This window comes from Tasmannia lanceolata, unplaced genomic scaffold, assembly GCF_043159265.1.
Source record: "Tasmannia lanceolata isolate RefF3 unplaced genomic scaffold, GAP_Taslan_0.1 ptg000015l, whole genome shotgun sequence".
Lineage (NCBI taxonomy): Eukaryota > Viridiplantae > Streptophyta > Magnoliopsida > Canellales > Winteraceae > Tasmannia > Tasmannia lanceolata.
Window position 1 is genome coordinate 18,968,812 of NW_027518692.1, and position 6,557 is coordinate 18,975,368.

At 40.2% G+C, this 6,557-nt stretch overlaps 1 long non-coding RNA gene and 1 pseudogene across 1 annotated transcript; both read right to left on the reverse strand.

Moving 5' to 3' along the window:
* Window positions 1–777: 777 nt before the first annotated feature.
* On the reverse strand, window positions 778–2,917 carry LOC143846790 (uncharacterized). Its single transcript, XR_013234850.1, has 2 exons — window positions 1,246–2,917; window positions 778–1,093 (listed from the first exon to the last, which is right to left on the reverse strand). It is a non-coding gene; the product is annotated as an uncharacterized LOC143846790 (long non-coding RNA).
* Window positions 2,918–4,285: 1,368 nt separating this feature from the next.
* On the reverse strand, window positions 4,286–6,271 carry LOC143846789 (3-hydroxy-3-methylglutaryl-coenzyme A reductase 1-like; annotated as a pseudogene).
* Window positions 6,272–6,557: the final 286 nt, after the last annotated feature.

Below are 6,557 nucleotides of genomic sequence, written 5' to 3' on the forward strand. Positions count from 1 at the left end.
GGGGGGTGCAAAGGTGGGACGACCTCTGGCTGCTACCCCTGTGGCTCCTCGAAACATTTCTCAAGAAAGTCACTTCCTTGGTAAAATTGTTTAGAGATAATTCAATTATGATCAAGGGAACATCTCTCTTATGGCAATTGAAGAAGATTGCTGTTCACGGATACATTATGTAAATGTCACATATTACTTAAAGTCTTTGTTTCTTTCAAATTGGTCAAATTGGGGGCTTTACATAGGTACATAGGTACTGTCTTGAGTGGGGGCCTGTCTAGGTATGGAACTATGTGGGACCTCGTCTGTTATGGGACAGGTTTAAAGGGCTTAGCCTGATGTGTTTCATCAGCTCTGGAGTTTTTGGCGTATTGGTTAGGTGCCTAACATTTGGTATCAGAGCAGCCATCACGTCACGTATTCAAGTCACGGAAGGGGTAACTCGTGGAAAGGGCTACCTTAGAAAAAAGCCAGGGTGGGCCACCGAGGATCGTGTATGCGGAAGCTTGGTAGAATGTTATTGTCATGATGGGGTCAGCCAGAGTATGGACTAGGTGGGACCTAGCGTGGTAAGGGCCAGCTTTAGGTAACTAACATATATTTCATTTGTAATCATACAATAGAAATGCAAGAAATTTTGAAAACGTTTTTCTTTTGCAAAAAATTCCTGCAATCCAAACTAAGAGGCATCAAGGTTTTGAGGACAATGTTCACTACATAAATTTTCACAATTTTCTCATTGAAGATATATAAACTGAGAAATGGATTACACCGATGTAGAGAATCTTTATACGCTAGCCTCTATAAGGTGTGCCTCATGAAGTCCATGAGTTCTTATTTGAGTAGCTGAAGTTTTAGAGGCATCACTTTCAAGGTGAGCCCATTTTGGAATTCAATTTCCTTACAGGCAAGAGATGAAAGATGATGGGCAGCAGTTACTTTCAAATGGCATTTCAGAGAAACAACAGGAACTTAACATGGTGTGGGAGAGCCTTATCATTTTAGTTGGCTATAACAAGTTTGATGCAATGCTTGGAACCTTATCATCGATACTGAGAATCTCTGGGAATCGGCCTCCAGAGATAATGAGCACATTGTATAGCTGTTGAGATAACATACAAAGGATTTCATTAAATGATTCATGAGGGTGTGTTTCAGGATTCAGAATTTGCACAGGCTGAGTCAATTCAATTTGACCAAAGAATAGGATGTAGCTAAATGGTAAAACCAGCACAAATTGAATTGAGCACTTACAAGCTCCACCTAAAAACAAAGGATAATTTGTCTCTTCTCAAAACAGCACAAACTGAATTGAATACTTAAAAGCTCCAAAAATGTATAGAAGTAAATGCAAACAATCTCAAGTGTAGAAAATTCACCCAAATCCTGAAATGAGATAAATTCAAGTTAGTACCATTCAAAAAAGGAAAAAAAAAACTAAATTTAGGTTAGTTTGAGTGATCTAACTCACCAACCACACTGAGTCGGCGAGTAGGGAGAATCATGAGAACAAAGGCAGAATTTAGCTCATCTTGTTTAATATTCAAATTAAATTGAAACTCTCCAGTAGTTTCATTTCATTTTATTTTTATTTTCCACTATTGACAGTCAAGCACTGAATTTACAAGAACAAAAGTAGTTTCTCAGCAAAGAAAAACTGAAAAAGTCTTACTGTTGGCATTGGCATGTTTCGATTGAGCAGGTTACTAATCACCATTTGGCATTGACACCAGATCAACGACTCTGATCAGCACAGAAAAATATTATGCATACATGGGCCCACAAAGATTACAGAAAACTCATTCCCACAAAAAATAAAAAATAAACTGAAATTTGCAAGATCTCATATGATAGAGCATTTTTTCATTTAGAGTCCATTTCTGTCAATATTAATGTCATCTTTTATGGATTTTAAAAGATGTATTCTAAATTTCAAATTGAATTTTTTCTTTGGGTGATTCACTGATTGTTGAATCCTGATTACTTTTTTTGCTAACTTTCTGCTTAAATAAAATTCTAATGGTTATCTAAATTTGCATAATACAATTGATGAACTAGCATAAGATTCATTGATAAATCCAATTTTGGTTTTTTAACGTGTTATGTTGGAATTTTTGTTCATACAACCTGCAAAGGCTGACTAGCATATGGTGCAACCAGTTTCTGATGCCATTAAAAGCTTTAGATATCGTACAAACTTAATTGTATTTAAATCAGACATGTCTGTTTCTATGGAAATAAAGGCAAGAAAATAAGATGAAAAGTAATACCTGACCCATCCAAAAGACCAACCTCCTGAAAGTTATACATTAGAGTCAGAAAGGGTCTCTTCTAATGGGCCTGCACTTCCACCCCAATCTCTTCAGTTTCTTTGAACTCAGCTTTAGTTCTTTTGGTAACTCTATATAGAAGCAGTAGAAGATTGCGTCCGTATGTGGGAAGACATTCATCAAAATATATTGAATTAATGTAGAAAAAGCTGATCTCTTAGAGTAGTTGTATGTAATTAGGATACATGATCGTCAACTTAATTGCCAAGTGTCACATACGCATGTAAACAAGATTTCACACACTTAACCTAGACGTAACATCATATGCATGAAAAAGAGATTGTATAAGGAGAAATAAACCAGTACCTAAGTTCATCTTCATGATGATCAAGAATCAATATTGATGACAATGATCATCGGACAAAATTGAAAGGTGGGAGCTTGCTCATCGATCGATCAGCAAACCTTATGATAAGTGCACGAGATGAAGAAGGTTGTTTAGCCATCAGATTCTTCTTCCGAAAACAAACATTGAGGATAACGGGTGATCTCTGTTTTCTCTTTCAGAAGAGATTTAATGGAGACAGAATCTGGGACCAAACCCATCGCAAAGAAATCTAATTAGGCATTGCATGATGGGTCTAACATAATGACAACCTGAATAGCATTAGTCCGCATTAGAAAACTTCTAACACGCCATAAAATGATGGAGCCAATGCCTATAATAGATTACTGCAACTTACAAGATTATCAATGATTCGAGGATTATTATAGGCGCATGACAGAGATTGAGCCCAATGCCTATAGCAGGTTACTGCAACTTACAAAGATTATCAATGATTCAAGGATCATAACATAACGGGCTAGCACTCAATGCCTTTGTGTCAAGACAATGGGTGGCAACATTGTTGTGTGGGTTCCACCACATCTTGCTTAGCCACCAAAAAGGGTGAACTCATGTTTCTTCAGTCATTCTATGTAGAAGGAGGGGAGTCCTCTTTACCTAGAGCTGGCAATCTCTTTTGAGGATTTGAAGCTTCTGGACTACTCCCAGATGTTGCTGTGATTGTAAGTAATTGACTGAGCCAAATGGGAGTCCAGGCAAAATCAGATGTTGTTCCTAAAGAAGAAGAAAATAAAGAGGATCCATAGCCTACCTGTTCAATCTGGGTTGTTAAGTTGGGCTTATCTCCAACCCAATGGTTCTATTCCATAAAAGGTGGGGTGGGTCTATAAATAAGGTAACAAACCCAGGGATCATTGCTCTGGTTTATAGATAAGAAACTCCCAAAAGAGCTGAGCATAGCCCCTCTACCATCATCATCATCATCTTCTTCTTCTTCCTCTTGTGCAATCGATTCTCTTTACTACCCTACACTTACATCAATGGAAACAATGTTTAGAGGTAACATTCCCAAAAATAAAGAGGTAGCGAAATGGAAACCACCTCCTAGAGACATCATGAAGATTAATGTTGATGGTTGCTCTCTTGGTAACACAGGCAAGACAGGCATTGAAGCCGTTTTTAAGAATTGCTCGGGCAATATCACCAAGGATTGACAATTTTCTTCAAACAAATGAAAGGTAGATTGGAAGTGGAAAGTGACTCCTCTAACACAGTCTTCTAGCCTAAAGGGATTAGTGACAGTCCATGAAGACCATGGACTCGGTAATCTTATGGATGAAATAAATGATGTGTGTTTGATGTTTGCTCCTTTTCTCTTATTCCTATAGGTGCCAATGGTTTGACTGATTGCTTCGCCAAACTAGGAGATTCTAGTGAATCATTGTATAATGTATATGGGGCAATCATTACCCTTTGAAGTGAATTGTAATCCATTATAAATTAATAAAATTGTTATCTTCATCAAAAAAATATCAATGGTAACAGAGCATAAAATTTTTGATATTATGCTTGGCAATTCAGTTCTTTACTCAGATGTTATGCTAGTTCTTAGTGAAGCTGATTCATCTCAGATATTACTTTACTTTATCAGATGGAACCATCGTACTTCATTGCAATCTACCGAAGAGAGATCCTTTTCCTTTCTTCAATTTTGTTTCATACAACATAGTGAAATTTTTACAATGATATGACATGTGACCCATCCGTTGGAGTAAAAACAAAACAATTCAAGGTCAGTTGATTCCTCACCATTATTAATGAAGTCTCCAAACCTTAATTTTGCACTTCTTTTTTGGGGGGTCTTTCTCCTTATGAATTTTCCTCATGAGGCAGCTTTGCAAACATCTTTGTTTGATCTGTTGTACTTCATGTGGCTTTTCACAAGCTGCCCTGCTGCAAGAGCAGACATTAGAGATAACTCTCCAGCTAATACAGAACCAGCAATGATGGTGGCCAAGAGCCTGGCATTAGCCCCTGGTGATTCTTTGCAAGCACCCTTCACACCAAGCAAATTCAAACAAGCCGATTGAGAAGGGAGTTGGGTCCCACCTCCAACAGTACCCACTTCAATAGAAGGCATGGTGACAGAGATATGAAGATCCTTCCCATCATTAACAGCTTCCATCATGGTGATACAGTGAGAGCTCTCTATGTTCTGCGCCGGATCCTGACCGGTGGCAAGAAACACCGCCGACACAATATTACTAGCATGAGCATTGAATCCCCCCAATGCTCCAGCCACCGCGGATCCCGCGAGATTCTTAAGCATATTCAGCTCTACCAATGCAGCCACATTGGTTTTCAACACCCTCTTCACCACCTCCTCTTTAATAATGGCCTCACAAACAACTGATTTCCCACGCCCTTCGATCCAATTCACTGCCGCTGGCTTCTTATCAGAACAGAAATTATCAGAAATGCCAATTACATCCATGTCAGGGAAGTCTGTTTGTAAAAAATCCAACACATTTTGCACTCCTTTCGAAACCATATTCATCCCCATAGCATCACCAGTACTGCAAGTAAATCTGATATAGAGATTCTTCCCTGCCATAGAGCATTGAATCCTCTGAAGCCTGGCAAATCTACTAGATTTGTTAAAGGCAACCGCGATCGTCTCGAAATTGATGGGATCCTCCAAGAAGAACTTCAAATCAGCAGCCCTTTTGGCAGTCCCAAACCTCACAACAGGTGCTCTAGTCATTCCATCCTTCAAAAGCACACTCGTTGCCCCTCCAGAAGCATAAATTGCCTTACAACCCCTATTAGTACTAGCCACTAAGCACCCTTCTGTAGTCGCCATGGGGACTGAGAACTCCATCCCGTCCATCAGAAGTGGGCCCGCGATTCCCACAGGAATCTGAACGTACCCAACGGGCATCTCGCAGCACTGTCCTAGAATTGTCTCGTAATCAAAACCCTCTAGAGGAAGTCCTTCGAGGGATCTCTGGGTCGTGATCTGGAGAGCCTCACGGCGAATGGAGGCTGCCCTTTTGCAGTCTCCGAGCTTGGATTCGAGTGAGTAAGAAGGAATAGACCAGACACAACCATGGCTACAATTTCAGCATCCTCGCCCGAGATGGGTTCTTGTTTTGGAAGTACAGGAGCAAAAGTAGTGGTGGGGGGAGTAGGAGATGGGTGTTGTTGGATTAAATCTTCTTCATCATCCCACGCGTTAGATGAAGAGGAACGGGAGATGAAGGATACACCAAAAAAGGTGAGGAGGTAGATGAAGGAGGCGACGAGGGAGATAATGGCGGCGAGTTCTGATAAGGTGAGGAGATGGAGAGGGGTGGAGGTTCGGATTTTTTCTCTCCAACGGCCCATGAGGAAGTAGGCAGAGGCGAAGAAGAGAGGGAAGAAGAATTTGTCAGTGAGGCGGAGAGGGACTAGGAGTACATCGGAGGCTTGGACTTTAGTTGGAGAGGGAGGGAAATCTTGCTTGGATTCTGCAGAGAATGGAGTAGATATTTTCTTCATGGGGCTTTCCATCGGAGAATCTGGGAAGAGTAGAGAGAGGGAAGAGTAGAGACAGGAAAGAGACTGCTTCCTGATACTATCCTTCTTCTCCATGTTCTACTTATATAGATGTTGTGGTCTTTAAGCCTTGTTTTTGGCCTTTTCAATAATAATAGTATACTATATTTTTTGAGGCTCGTTCCGAAATGTGGTCTTCTAAGTAGGCTGTAAGAGGCTTCGTGGGGAGCTTCCTACACTTGGGAGCTCACGCTAAGTGTAGAGAGTGGGTGTATCAGCTCCACTTCATATTAGGAGAAGCTTAACTTTCTTTGCTTGACTTTGACTAAGGGAGTAGGGAAATGATATATTCACCCCCTTTTCTTCCCAGGCCATCCCCTCTAGTGTATTAATGGCAGCTCTTTGACACTAGA